General features: G+C 41.1%; 1 pseudogene; it reads left to right on the forward strand.

Moving 5' to 3' along the window:
• The first annotated feature begins 4,420 nt into the window (after window positions 1-4,420).
• LOC147990656 (uncharacterized) lies at window positions 4,421-5,500 on the forward strand (annotated as a pseudogene).
• Window positions 5,501-16,612: the final 11,112 nt, after the last annotated feature.

Below are 16,612 nucleotides of genomic sequence, written 5' to 3' on the forward strand. Positions count from 1 at the left end.
ACGCAATACATGGCTCCTGAAGATGCTGACAGGTATGAATGTTTAGTTGCTCAACGTGTTTTGAGTGTGCAGGTTACACAAGCTGAGCAAAATCAGAGGCATAATTTGTTCCATACAAAGGGAGTTGTGAAGGAACGTTCTGTTCGCGTGATCATAGATGGAGGGAGTTGCAACAACTTGGGTAGCATCGAGATGGTGGAGAAGCTATCTCTCACCACAAGACCACATCCACATCCTTACTACATCCAATGGTTTAACAACAGCGGCAAGGTTAAGGTAACACGTACTGTTCGTGTGCATTTTAGTATCTCTACATATGCTGATTATGTTGATTGTGATGTCGTACCTATGCAAGCATGTTCCTTATTACTTGGTAGACCATGGCAATTTGATAAAAATTCTATTCACCATGGTAGAAACAATCAGTATACTCTTGTTCATAAGGATAAAAATATTACTTTGCTTCCTATGACTCCTGATTCCATTTTGAAAGATGATATTAATAGAGCTAATAAAGCAAAACAGGAGAAAACTAAGAGCGAAAATCAGATTGTGGCAAACGAATTTGAGCAACAAATGCAGCCTAATAATAATAAACAATCTAGTGTTGCTTCTGAAATTAAATTGAAAAGTGCATGTTTACTTGCCACCAAATCTGATATTGATGATCTAGATTTTAGCAAATCTGTTTGCTATGCTTTTGTGTGCAAAGAGGCATTATTTTCATTCGAGGACGTGCCTTCCTCTTTGCCTCCTGCTGTCACTAACATTTTGCAGGAGTTCGCCGACGTCTTTCCACAAGACGTGCCACCGGGATTACCACCTATTCGCGGGATTGAGCATCAAATTGACTTAATTCCCGGTGCATCATTACCCAACCGTGCACCATACCGTACCAATCCAGAGGAGACGAAGGAGATTATGCGTCAAGTACAAGAACTGCTCGACAAAGGTTATATACGCGAATCCCTTAGTCCTTGTGCTGTTCCTATCATTTTAGTGCCGAAAAAGGATGGTACGTCGCGTATGTGCGTTGATTGTAGAGGCATTAATAATATTACTATTCGTTATCGCCATCCTATTCCTAGGCTAGATGATATGCTTGATGAATTGAGTGGCTCTACAATATTCTCCAAAGTTGATTTGCGTAGTGGTTACCATCAAATTCGTATGAAATTGGGAGATGAATGGAAAACAGCATTTAAAACTAAGTTTGGATTATATGAGTGGTTAGTCATGCCTTTTGGGTTAACTAATGCACCTAGTACTTTCATGAGGTTAATGAACGAAGTTTTACGTGCTTTCATTGGACGATTTGTGGTAGTTTACTTTGATGACATATTGATTTATAGCAAATCTTTGGAGGAACATTTGGAACATTTACGTGCTGTTTTTATTGCTCTACGTGATGCACGTTTGTTTGGTAACCTTGGAAAGTGCACCTTTTGCACCGACCGAGTATCTTTTCTTGGCTATGTTGTTACTCCACAGGGAATTGAAGATAAAGCCAAGATTGAAGCTATTGAGAGTTGGCCGCAGCCCAAAACGGTCACACAAGTGAGGAGTTTCCTTGGCCTCGCTGGTTTCTATAGGCGTTTTGTGAGAGATTTCAGCACCATTGCTGCACCTCTCAACGAGCTTACAAAGAAGGATGTACCTTTTGTTTGGGGTACCGCACAGGAAGAAGCCTTCACGGTATTGAAAGATAAGTTGACACATGCTCCTTTACTCCAACTTCCTAATTTCAATAAGACTTTTGAGCTTGAATGTGATGCTAGTGGAATTGGATTAGGAGGTGTGTTATTACAAGATGGAAAACCTGTTGCATACTTTTATGAAAAATTGAGTGGGCCTAGTCTGAACTATTCTACTTATGATAAAGAATTATATGCTCTTGTTCGGACCTTAGAAACATGGCAACATTATTTATGGCCCAAGGAATTTGTTATACATTCTGATCATGAATCTTTGAAACACATTAAAAGTCAAGCAAAACTGAACCGTCGACATGCTAAATGGGTTGAATTCATTGAGACTTTCCCTTATGTCATTAAACACAAGAAGGGTAAAGAAAATGTTATTGCTGATGCCTTGTCTCGTCGTTATACTATGCTTTCACAACTTGACTTTAAAATATTTGGTTCGGAGACCATCAAGGATCAATATGTTAATGATGCTGAATTTAAAGATGTATTGCAGAATTGTAAGGAAGGGAGAACTTGGAACAAGTTCGTTCTTAACGATGGATTTGTGTTTCGTGCTAACAAGCTATGCATTCCAGCTAGCTCCGTTCGTCTTTTGTTGTTGCAGGAGGCGCATGGAGGAGGATTAATGGGACACTTTGGCGTCAAGAAGACGGAGGATATACTTGCTACACATTTCTTTTGGCCAAAGATGAGACGGGATGTTGAGCGTTTTGTTGCTCGCTGCACTACATGTCAAAGAGCTAAGTCACGACTCAATCCTCATGGTTTATATATGCCTTTGCCTGTACCTAGTGTTCCTTGGGAGGATATATCTATGGACTTTGTTTTAGGTTTACCTAGAACAAAGAAGGGGAGGGATAGCATATTTGTTGTCGTCGATAGGTTCTCGAAAATGGCACACTTTATACCATGTCATAAAAGCGATTATGCTGTTAATGTTGCTGATTTGTTCTTTCGTGAAATTATTCGCTTACATGGTGTGCCAAATACTATTGTTTCAGATCGTGATACTAAATTTCTTAGCCACTTTTGGAGATGTTTATGGGCTAAGTTGGGGACTAAGCTGCTTTTTAGTACTACTTGTCACCCCCAAACTGATGGACAAACTGAAGTAGTCAATAGAACATTGTCTACTATGCTTAGGGCTGTTTTGAAGAATAACAAGAAAATGTGGGAAGAATGCTTGTCTCATATTGAATTTGCTTATAATCGTTCATTGCATTCTACTACTAAGATGTGCCCTTTTGAAATTGTGTATGGTTTCCTACCTCGTGCACCTATTGATTTGTTGCCTCTTCCATCTTCGGAGAAGGTTAATTTTGATGCTAAAGAACGTTCTGAATTGATTTTAAAAATGCATGAGTTAACTAAGGAAAACATTGAGCGTATGAATGCTAAATATAAACTTGCTGGAGATAAGGGTAGAAAACATGTTGTGTTTTTGCGTAAAGATAGATTTCCTAATCTGCGCAAATCAAAGCTAATGCCACGTGCTGATGGTCTTTTTAAGGTTTTAGAGAAAATAAATGATAATGCATATAAACTTGAGCTACCTGCAGATTTTGGGGTTAGTCCCACTTTTAATATTGCAGATTTGAAGCCTTATTTGGGTGAGGAAGATGAGCTTCCGTCGAGGACGACTTCATTTCAAGAAGGGGAGGATGATGAGGACATCAATACCATTGTTACACCCACAGCCCCTACCGGTACATATACTGGACCAATTACTAGAGCTCGTGCACGCCAATTAAATTACCAGGTACTTTCGTTTCTTGGTAATGATTCTAATGTTGATGAGATTATGATGCTGCCTAAATTGGATACATTTGTTTTGCTTTCAAATGAAGGGCCTAGCTTGGAGAAGGATGAACATTGGAGCAAGAACATGCATGGAGTTGATGGCATGCGCAAGGGGATCAAGAACGGAGTTACAAGTGATGATTTCAGGACTTTGAAGCCGCCATAAGGAGTGCATGAAGCCATGGACGAAATATACAATATGCCACTTCATAATATTCGTCCATAGGCTATTCTAGGTGCTGCGTCACCTTATTAATGGGCCAGGCCCATGTAATTTCGAAATACTTAAGTATAGGCTATTTTTAGAGTCCGTATGTGTGGGGAAACAAGAGTTAGGGTTGGTTTCGGACCCCACCCTCAAGGGCCACGAAATTCCCCTCTCTTCCTCCATATATACAGCCCTTAGGGCGCCGTTTAGACTTTGGGTTTTGTTTAGATTAAAAGTTCGCCATAGCTGCAACTTCGCGTACTTCGTTTGTGTCCAACGACCAGACCAAGACGTCACAGAACCCCACCTTGATCAATAAAGCTTTCATCTTATATTCGCAATATCCAGGTTGCAATCTCAGTTTCTTGCTTGTTCTTCGTTTGCTCGCAGGAAACAGGCCCTCGTGGTCAGGTTGATCGTGCTCCGGCGTGGTCAATAACCCCTCGGAAGTTGGTTTAGCGATTGCTAAGGCGCGACGTCTCGCACGTTCGTAGTCGGATCGTCAAGGTCGACTCCCACAGAAAACGATAGCCACCATCTCATCGAAACATCGGGACACCTTTGCCTCTATCATATTGAGTGCAATTATGCCTTTAGTCTTGATAATGAGTTTGCCCCCATAGCATTCTCACATATATTTGGAGATTTTGACATATTCCTTATGAAGCATGCTTGTCTTACCTCTTTGCACCATATACCTAGTGCCATGAACATTGCCATTGTTGCATCATATTCTTTACGCACTTGTGCTTCTAATGGTTATGTGCAAACGAAGAGAACCATCATGATGGATGATGTGATTATCTACCATGCGCATATGTTCTTTCTTTTGTTGTGTGCATGTGTAGGATACTTGGACTTCGTGTCAACTTCCACGTCACGTGAGTTGACAATTCGAGCTCTTGAGAGCGAACCACCTTCTACCACGATGATTCTACATCGCACTTGCTTGTACTTCGGCATTGTGAAGGACGCACAAGAACATGCTTTCAAGGTGATATCCTTTTCTTTTGAGAATCCCCAAACCATGAGCATGCCTATTGTGGATCATACTACTTGTGTTGCTTGCACCATGCGACTTATTTGTCATCTTGGACCCCTTGCTTGCGCACATGTTAGAGATCTTGCTTCCACTTGTCATTTTCACAATTCCATGCATCATGATATATATGCCTTGTGTGTTGCATCCAATTCTTCGATTACTTGCTCCTCTCATATGTTTGGTTGCAACAATGTCATCACTTCACACATGCCATGTCCCATCGATTGCTACATGCTTGCCTTGATTGCCTCACACATGATGAACCATTGCTCTTTCTATCGTGTTGAGTGCCACACTATATTCACTACACCCCATGCACATTATGCTTGGATTGTCTTGCACTTGACCCATGTGTTTAGACACCTCATTCTACTTGGTGCTGTGAATGATTGCTATGCCTAACATAGACCTTTTGTTGAGCACATTACGCCTTCTTGCTATGATCTTGAGGTTGATGCTTGTTCACTTGTCACACACATTAGCATCTTTACCTCCCATTTGCATACTTGTTTCCATGATGTCCTTGATTGTGCTCACCTTATATGCTTAAATGCCATGCCACACTTCTTTGTCAAACCATATGCTATGCTTGATGACAACACTTGTTGGGTGAATCACCTCTTGAATGCTTGGTTTTCCTCTTACGCCAACCACATTTGTTTTTCCAAGTGCTTGTTATCTTTGCTCCTTTTGAAGGCAATTTCGGCCAAGGAGAAACTGTATGTTGGTGCCCACCATGTATGAATCCGGGGAGGTGAGAGGCAGAGGCGGTTATGTCATGTTTGAGTGAAATTACAGGCCTACCTCTATCGAAACCTATAGAAATCGAGCTGATAGGCTTTGCATGTCAGGGATAGGCAGTAATTTCAATCTCGTTGATTTTGATTTCGGGCGGTTACTGCGAGTTTCCCTGCTTCATTCAAATTTTTGCAGAGAAAGAGTGCACATTTACCGTGCCAACTCAATTCGAATCCAGTTTGTATTTTTTTCAGGCAGGATCCATTTTGTATTCGAATACAAATCTATATACATAATTTTTCATATATACTTTCAAAATCACAACACCCTTTATACATAAATATGGTTTACAAATGGCATGATCTCAAATTCATAAGGCTGGATCCACCTTAATTTGGATTTTCAAATATTTGAAACCACTTTATGTTGAATTCCAATGTATGCATTCCTCGCTAATTGTCTCCAATTAATGTGTGTTTCATGCAGATTTTTTTACTTCTGAAACATGTATAATGTGTTTGACACACGCAACATATAGTGTAATCCTGTTTAGACATTAATTGCATATAAACCATGCATTGTCTCTAATTATGGAATCTATGGATCACTGATATTGATAAACTATATAACATTACACGTGTCCCCTCATTCAAATGAATATGCATATTTGATAGACCAATTTTCGTTATGATATTATCGATGTCGTGATCTCTAGTTTAAATATTTGAATCCCCTTTAAGGTAGATATTCATCCCATATAGCTATCACTCATGCTTATATATCTCTCTAGACCTATACGCCTTCATTGTCTCTCGGGTATCTCTTGTGCTACTTGTATGTCGACAATGATCTTTTATCTTCATAACACACTGAGGGTACTCTCTCCCTCCACCTCCACTCTATCTCTCTCTAAGCATATCTCTCTCCTAGCTATGTGTCTCCAACTATTATTCTCCCTATGAAATATCTTTCTCTCACACAAATACAAACTTTGTCTCCCTGGGTCTCATTTCTCTCTACTATTCCCCTGTGTGCCACTCGCACACCCCCTCACACAGAGATGCCTTGCGCTCGTTGGGGATGAGAAGCTACAACTCTCCCTCTTAAATATCTCTTTCTCACACACAACACAAACTCTCTCTCCCAGGGTGTCATATCTCTCCACCATTCCCTTGTATGTCGCTCACACACACACACACTCTCTCTCCCCAGGGATATCTCGCGTTCCATGATATATCTCTCTAGCTATCACTGTCCTTGTGAAATATCTTTCTCTCTCGCAAACACAAAAATCCGTCTCTCGAGATCTCGTTTCTCTTTGATATTTGTTTGTATGTGACTTACATGCACCCTCTCTCTATCTCTCTTAGACCCACACACATAACTCAGCCTGCGGATCCACTCGACTCTTATCTCTAACACACAACTAGCTAGCCGATATCCCTCAGCTAGCATGATGCGGAGCATCCTATGGACATCACCATGTCAAGAGTCCATTTGGCAAGTGACACGTGCCGCATCTACTTCATACATACAAAGGTGAATCATCTCCTTTACACGTGTCCACTTGTACCTCTTGAGGATGGTATACTACTTGACCCCTCTCTCGTATGCATACATAGGTGTGAGCGGAGCTACACATTCATCGAGGAGTCCAAGAAGAAGAGAACATCTACACCATCCAAGAGGGAAGCCTGGAAGCAGAGAAGGAAGCGCCAAGAAGAAGGCAGCAGCTCCCAGGCAACCCCGTGCGCACGGGCCCCTCCGACCCCGTGCCCACGGGCCTCCCAGGCTGGCGGTCCTGAAGCCCCCGTGCGCACGGGCGTGTACCGTTCCCACGGGCCCAACGGACCCCGTGCGCACGGGCGTGTACCGTTCCCACGGGCCCAACGGACCCCGTGCGTCAGATCTCTGGGTACCCCGTGCACACGGGGCCCCTGTGTGTTGCTGCGGGCTTTGCCCATGTAATCCCCATTTCGCCCCTACTTACCCCTTCATCCCTTGGACCTATCTATACTCCTTCATCTCCTCCATTTAGACTAAGCTAAGAATAGATCTAAACACTAGAGCTTAGCTCATGTATCTCCCCTTGTGGGATTCCTCTTGAGAGAGAGACACTCCATTGGAGTTCAAGACCTCCATTGGAGAAGATCCCTAGTGGATGAAGACCGCCTTGAGGGAAGGATATATCTAGATCATCAAGCCCTCATCTCCTTTATAGGATTTGGGATGAACTCTACCATGTATCTTATTTCCCTTTGATTGTTCATGTACCTTGTGGATCTTGTGTGTTTGATTGTCTAGTGGATGTGTGATTGGACTTGTTCTTGAGTGTTCCTCTTGTTTTCCCTCTTGTGTTCATCTTGTTCTTGGGGATTCCCCCTCCAATTCGTGAAAGATCTCCACCTAGGGTTCCACCCTATATCATAGCATCTTTATCTTTCTATTTATCTATTTCTCCATCAACCTTCTTTCTCTCCCTCACTCTTGCTTCCTATCACGCACACTACTTATGTTTCTCTCTACATGCAGTCATGCGCCCTCTTTTTATCTTTCTCGCACACACACACAACTTACCCCTCTAAACCACTCGGCGGTCATCTCTAACACACAAACTAGCCGATGTCCCTCTAGCTAGCATCTCTATCTCTCTATCTATGTGTAGTTTCTCCATCAACCTTTCTTTCTCGCATGCACTCTTGCTTCCTGTCACACACACTATATCTGCCTTTCTACACATGCATCTATAGGTCGATCTCTTTTGCACAATCGTTGTGTCTCACTCTCTCTACTCGCCATAGATGCATGCTCCAGCCCACGCCATTATCTCTTAAAGACAAAAAAACGTGCTCAATTATCGGGCCTTCTTCCCTCCACTCTCGCATGCATGCATGTTGTCATACCGATCCGTCTCTTCCATGTCATTGATCTTATGACTTATGTCTTCTTTCTTTTATCTTGCTCATGAGCGCGCACACACAGACACACACATCCCACGTATACATGTATACCTCTCGCACACGCACGTTCAAGCTCTCCTATGTCTCCATACGTAGTTAATTACCCTCAGCCCTCACCCCACATGATAGAGGCAAAGGTGTCCCGATGTTTCGATGAGATGGTGGCTATCGTTTCTATGGGAGTCGACCTTGACGATCCGACTATGAACGTGCGAGATGTCGCGCCTTAGCAATCGCTAAACCAACTTCTGAGGGGTTATTGACCACGCCGGAGCATGATCAACCTGACCATGAGGGTCTGTTTCCTGCAAGCAAACGAAGAACAAGCAAGAAACTGAGATTGCAATCTGGATGCGAATATAAGATGAAAGATTTATTGATCAAGGTGGGGTTCTGTGACGTCTTGGTCTGGTCGTTGGACACAAACAAAGTACCGAAGTTGCAGCTATGGCGAACTTTTAATCTAAACAAAACCCTAAAGTCTAAACGATGCCCTAAGGGCTGTATATATGGAGGAGAGAAGTGGAATTTCGTGGCCCTTGGTGGAGGGGTCCGAAACCAACCCTAACTCTTGTTTCCCCACACATACGGACTCTAAAAACAGCCTATACATAAGTACTTCGAAAATACATGGGCCTGGCCCAATAATAAGGTGACGCAGCACCTAGAATAGCCTCTGGACGAAATTTATGAAGTGGCATCTTGTATATTTCGTCCCATGCTTCATGCACTCATTATGGTGGCTTCAGAGTCCGGGAATCATCACTTGTAACTCCGTTCTTGTACCCCTTGCGCATTCCATCATCTCCATGCTTGAACTTGCTCCAAGGTTCATCTTTCTTGTCCAAGCTAGCCCCTTCATTTGTAAGCACAACAAATGTATCCAATTTAGGCAGCATCATATTCTCATGAATGATTATAAGCAAATTCAATATGAGGCAAGCATTCTTCCCACATTTTCTTGTTATTCTTCAAAACAACCCTAAGCATAGTAGACAATGTTCTATTGACTACTTCAGTTTGTCCATCAGTTTGGGGGTGACAAGTAGTACTAAAAGGCAGTTTGGTCCCCAACTTAGCCCATAAACATCTCCAAAAGTGGCTAAGAAATTTAGTATCACGATCTGAAACAATAGTATTTGGCACACCATGCAAGCAAATAATTTCACGAAAGAACAAATCAACAACATTAACAGCATCATCGCTTTTATGACATGGTATAAAGTGTGCCATTTTCGAGAACCTATCCACGACAACAAATATGCTATCCCTCCCCTTCTTTGTTCGAGGTAAACCTAAAACAAAGTCCATAGATATATCCTCCCAAGGAACACTAGGTACAGGCAAAGGCATATATAAACCATGAGGATTGAGTCGTCACTTAGCTTTTTGACATGTAGTGCAGCGAGCAACAAAACGCTCAACATCCTGTCTCATCTTTGGCCAAAATAAATGTGTAGCAAGTATATCCTCCATCTTCTTGATGCCAAAGTGTCACATTAATCCTCCTCCATGCGCCTCCTGCAACAACAAAAGACGAACGGAGCTAGCTGGAATGCATAGCTTGTTAGCACGAAACACAAATCCATCGTTAAGAACGAACTTGTTCCAAGTTCTCCCTGCCTTACAATTCTGCAATACATCTTTAAATTCAGCATCATGAACATATTGATCTTTGATGGTCTCCAAACCAAATATTTGAAAGTCAAGTTGTGAAAGCATAGTATAACGACGAGACAATGCATCAGCAATAACATTTTCCTTACCCTTCTTGTGTTTAATGACATAAGGGAAAGTCTCAATGAATTAAACCCATTTAGCATGTGTACGGTTCAGTTTTGCTTGACTTTTAATGTGTTTCAAAGATTCATGATCAGAATGTATATGGTAGAGGCGAGGGTCCCGATCTTTCGATGAGATGATAACTATCGATTTAGTGGAGACGACTTTGATGATCCGACTACAAACGTGCGAGACGTCGCGCCTTAGCAATCGCTAAACCAATCTCCTGAGGTTACTGACGATGCCGGAAGCACGGTCAGCCTGACCGCGAAGGTCTATTCCTGCAAACAATCGAAGAACGAGCAAGAATATGATAAAGCAATCTGAATATTGCAAATATATATGAGGTATTGATAATGGTGGGGATCCGTAAGCGGTCTTGGTCTGGTCGTTGGACACAAACGAAGTACACGAAGTTGCAACGGCTAACTTTTAACTAAACAAATCCCAAAGAAAAAGCTACTAGATGGATCTACTTATATAGGAGCAAGGGGTGGCGGCCAAGGATGTGGGAGGATGTCCCAAGGCAGCCTAAAACTAACCCTAGGTCGTACAAGGCTCATGGGCCCAAGTGGAGGTGATGCAACACCTTTGGGCTTGTAGTTTGACTCGGATTCTGCTGCAACGTCAGATTGTTTCGTCCGTAACTCAACTCTCCGGATGAATTTGAAGGTGAGTCCAATTGGCTTGGAAAGAGCACGAAATCTAGTTTCCAACAAAAAAAGAATCACCCAATTCGGAGTCCGTATGAAAAAGTTGTTGGCGTTTTGAGTCAGGTATGTCTGTGCAGTCCGAATCTGAATCCAGAACGTGAGAGACTTGGACTCTATCTTCTCTTGGCCCAAAAGTGACGTGAGAGGACTTTTTGAACACAACCTAAACTTCTCCTTTTCCCTTGTCTTCATATGTGGATTGTACAAATGTCCCATACACCTGCAATTAGACAAAAACACAAAAGTGTGTGAAGTATTTTTGTTCTGGATAACATAAATAGATTATTGAATAGTTTGCATTAGAAATCACCTGACAAATATGCATGTATGCAATATTTTTGGTCGTATCCAAGGTAGTCATGTCCTCATCATCCTCCCCTTTTTGAAAACAAAGCCGTCCTCGGCATTGCTTAATCTGAAATGTGGCTAACAAAAGAGACAAGGTGTACATGTTGTATATGTATATGTCATCCATTTTAACTTTCCTTGATTTTTGCACATATGTCACATGTATACATGAGTAACTTTCATTGTTCATAAAATCTAAAGCCAAAAAATTATCACAAGAAGTAGAAGGCATGAAAATATTGGAACTCGGTTTGCACATATAAGTGAAGCTCTTATTCTCTTCAAAAGATTGGCAATGTTCATCATTAAACCATCCTAACTTCGATGAATAAACCTTACTTGCATCAAATTTACATGCTACAACATGCTTAAATAAGCAAACATGCAATAAGTCATTGGACACAGAATCATCATCAAGATTAGAGGTCATATCAAAATGATTAAACATTGGTTCTTTTGCATCAACAGTTAATTCAATGGGTGCACTCAAAATTGTTGATATTTCAGTTGTTTGATCACATGACGCATTCATGACAGTAACAAGAGTCTCTAAAATAGGTGGTGTGCTCAAATCAACAGGTAACTCAAACATGATGCATTCAAGTTAACTAGGCATGCTTCATTCTCATGTGAAGTTATATCATCAATACCTTTACTGTTACGTCGCAGAGATGTAGCTGATGTAGGTACGGACGTTGACAATGTACCATACTCTTGAGATGATATTGCGCTCACAATCCGAGGTGGGGCTGCTCTAGTAGGTGCAATAGTGGAGTAACCAACCGGCGATGGTGAGCATGAACTGGAATAGTAGTTGTTGTAGTCACCCAATGCATCCTCCTGTATCTGTCTCTCAAAGGTACAAGCACGGACATACATACCAGTAATGCAACGAGGAATATACCGAAATCTTGCCTGAATATCATGGTTCAAACCACCAAAAAATCTATTCATTGTATCATCCTCAGATTCTTCTATGTCACAATGATGCATATAAGATTTGAACTCTTGGTAGTAAGCATGAACAGTGTTACTGCCTTGTTTTAATTGCTCCAATTTGCAACGCAATTCACGACGATAGTAAGGAGGAAAAAATTGTTGTCTCATTACAGCTTTCAAAACTTTCCAAGTTGTGGGTTGGTTATCAATGTTTTTCTTACAATGTACACTCCACCAAACAGAAGCAAAACCAGTAAATGCTCTAATGGTAGCTCATACTCTCTCAAGTTCAGAAAAATCATGGTGACTAAAAACTTGTTCTACTTCAAGCTCCCAAGCTAGATAAATAGCAGGATTAAATCTACCCTCAAATGATGGTAAAGAGATAACCTGACCATATGCTTGTGTGTGTTGTCCCAACTCTCGTGATGGTGAAGATGTGTCCGTCGTCCAAGAACTTCTATCTCTGGAACCTGTCATGATTAGTAGAAACAAGAACCAAAATTTGAGAATAATGTTCCTATGAACTACTAGGATGTGGTAGTAAAGTGCTCACAGTAAAGCAAATATCAATATCTTACAAGTTCTTACCATGCGGCAGGTGGTGACAGGCAACCAGCGGTGTCAAATAACTCCGAAGATTGTGTAAAGCGATTGCCAGGGGAACGTGCGTATACACAATGTAGAAATATGTGGAGCTGGGTTGGCTATATATGGTAGGAAAAGATTAGCAATAATCAATTCAGAGATGCAATGTTGAATAAACGCTCAACGACGGTACTGTGCTGGTCCTAGGCTAGACCGAACTAGAGACGTGAGCCTAGAACACTAATGAGGTCACGTTGTAGCACAACCAGCATCAATGAAGGATACTAAGTAGCTCTGGACAGCAAGATATAAGTGAAGATCAAAACGGCAGTAAAGATAATGATGTGAAACAACAGCCAAGCAGGATATATCAACAACTTTGTCTCCAACTTTCGTCTGAAAAAATTTGTGCCGATTTTTTTGATTTTCTTTTTCAAGAATGGTATTGACTCAAGCTTTCAAACACAAAAGGAATCACTCAATTCTGAGTTGATATGAGGAGTCAAAAAATTTGAGAACTGGCCTGAAAAACTGGAATAAGCTGTGTTCATGAACTTCGGAGGGCAAAAAGACCTATTTAAAAGCCGATTTTGAGGTGCCAAATATTGAACTAGCTTCTTCAACTATTTAGATGCGGCTCGTCGCTAGCTTTCGTTTGAGTACTCGCGGAGGCAAAACGGACTTCGTATGAGGAAGTTATGCCTGTTTTACTGAACAGTGCACAAAACAGATTCCAATCCGAATTCAACTACGAGATTGAGTCTAAAAAGATCCGAATTTTGTTTTTTTTTCTTCTCTCTTTTTTTTCCTCACACTTTTTTTTTCTTTATCTCCTTTTTTTCTCTGACTTTTTTTCTCTTTTTTTTCCTCTTGTTTATTTTCTCTCTTTTTTTCTCACTCTTTCCAAAACAAACTAGATAAGATGCAGATTGGATCAAGCGAAGATGTGAACGATCTCAACTATTATTATGATAATGAATGGTGGGTAGCACGTGGTGGAAATTGATGGATGGGTGGTGGACAGCGGAAGAGATAATGATGCAGCGGTGGCGTGACTAATATGAACATAACTCGAAACTCTAAACGAACTAGACACTAAGACCAGCAACTCGACACGACGATGCAACCGATAATTCAACTATGCAAGCAATGAAAAGAAAATTGCAAAGGCTCAGACTGGCTTGGACCAAGGATGAATAGATCTAACTCTTTTTTGTGGCTTTTTCTTGGACAATAGGTAAGAAAATAAATCTAATCTAGGAAAACTGGAAATTCTCACCGAGCAACCTGAAAACTAATACCACTTGGTAGAGGCGAGGGTCCCGATCTTTCGATGAGATGATAACTATCGATTTGGTGGAGACGACTTTGACGATCCGACTACAAACGTGCGAGACGTCGCGCCTTAGCAATCGCTAAACCAATCTCCTGAGGTTACTGATGATGCCGGAAGCACGGTCAGCCTGACCACGAAGGTCTATTCCTGCAAACAATCGAAGAACGAGCAAGAATATGATAAAGCAATCTGAATATGGCAAATATATATGAGGTATTGATAATGGTGGGGATCCGTAAGCGGTCTTGGTCTAGTCGTTGGACACAAACGAAGTACACGAAGTTGCAATGGCTAACTTTTAACTAAACAAATCCCAAAGAAAAAGCTACTAGATGGATCTACTTATATAGGAGCAAGGGGTGGCGGCCAAGGATGTGGGAGGACGTCCCAAGGCAGCCTAAAACTAACCCTAGGTCGTACAAGGCTCATGGGCCCAAGTGGAGGTGATGCAGCACCTTTGGGCTTGTAGTTTGACTCGGATTCTGCTGCAACGTCAGATTGTTTCGTCCGTAACTCAACGCTCCGGATGAATTTGAAGGTGAATCCAATTGGGTTGGAAAGAGCACGAAATCTAGTTTCCAACAAAAAAAGAATCACCCAATTCGGAGTCCGTATGAAAAAGTTGTTGGCGTTTTGAGTCAGGTATGTCTGTGCAGTCCGAATCTGAATCCAGAACGTGAGAGACTTGGACTCTATCTTCTCTTGGCCCAAAAGTGACGTGAGAGGACTTTTTGAACACAACCTAAACTTCTCCTTTTCCCTTGTCTTCATATGTGGATTGTACAAATGTCCCATACACCTGCAATTAGACAAAACACAAAAGTGTGTGAAGTATTTTTGTTCTGGATAACATAAATAGATTATTGAATAGTTTGCATTAGAAATCACCTGACAAATATGCATGTATGCAATATTTTTGGTCGTATCCAAGGTAGTCATGTCCTCATCATCCTCCCCCTTTTTGAAAATAAAGCCGTCCTCGGCATTGCTTAATCTGAAATGTGGCTAACAAAAGAGACAAGGTGTACATGTTGTATATGTATATGTCATCCATTTTAACTTCCCTTGATTTTTGCACATATGTCACATGTATACATGAGTAACTTTCATTGTTCATAAAATCTAAAGCCAAAAAATTATCACAGGAAGTAGAAGGCATGAAAATACTGGAACTCAGTTTGCACATATAAGTGAAGCTCTTATTCTCTTCAAAAGATTGGCAATGTTCATCATTAAACCATCCTAACTTCGATGAATAAACCTTACTTGCATCAAATTTACATGCTACAACATGCTTAAATAAGCAAACATGCAATAAGTCATGGGACACAGAATCATCATCAAGATTAGAGGTCATATCAAAATGATTAAACATTGGTTCTTTTGCATCAACAGTTAATTCAATGGGTGCACTCAAAATTGTTGATATTTCAGTTGTTTGATCACATGACGCATTCATGACAGTAATAAGAGTCTCTAAAATAGGTGGTGTGCTCAAATCAACAGGTAACTCAACACATGATGCATTCAAGTTAACTAGGCATGCTTCACTCTCATGTGAAGTTATATCATCAATACCTTTACTGTTACCTCGCAAAGATGTAGCTGATGTAGGTACGGACGTTGACAATGTACCATACTCTTGAGATGATATTGCGCTCACAATCCGAGGTGGGGCTGCTCTAGTAGGTGCAATAGTGGAGTAACCAACCGGCGATGGTGAGCATGAACTGGAATAGTAGTTGTTGTAGTCACCCAATGCATCCTCCTGTATCTGTCTCTCAAAGGTACAAGCACGGACATACATACCAGTAATGCAACGAGGAATATACCGAAATCTTGCCTGAATATCATGGTTCAAACCACCAAAAAAAATATTCATTGTATCATCCTCAGATTCTTCTATGTCACAATGATGCATATAAGATTTGAACTCTTGGTAGTAAGCATGAACAGTGTTACTGCCTTGTTTTAATTGCTCCAATTTGCAACGCAATTCACGACGGTAGTAAGGAGGAAAAAATTGTTGTCTCATTACAGCTTTCAAAACTTTCCAAGTTGTGGGTTGGTTATTAATGTTTTTCTTACAATGTACACTCCACCAAACAGAAGCAAAACCAGTAAATGCTCTAATGGTAGCTCGTACTCTCTCAAGTTCAGAAAAATCATGGTGACTAAAAACTTGTTCTACTTCAAGCTCCCAAGCTAGATAAATAGCAGGATTAAATCTACCCTCAAATGATGGTAAAGAGATAACCTGACCATATGCTTGTGTGTGTTGTCCCAACTCTTGTGATGGTGAAGATGTGTCCGTCGTCCAAGAACTTCTATCTCTGGAACCTGTCATGATTAGTAGAAACAAGAACCAAAATTCGAGAATAATGTTCCTATGAACTACTAGGATGTGGTTGTAAAGTGCTCACAGTAAAGCAAATATCAATATCTTACAAGT

The sequence above is a fragment of the Triticum urartu genome, chromosome 1A (genome assembly GCF_056163025.1).
Source record: "Triticum urartu cultivar PI428250 chromosome 1A, HENAU_Tu73, whole genome shotgun sequence".
NCBI classification, from domain to species: Eukaryota; Viridiplantae; Streptophyta; class Magnoliopsida; order Poales; family Poaceae; genus Triticum; species Triticum urartu.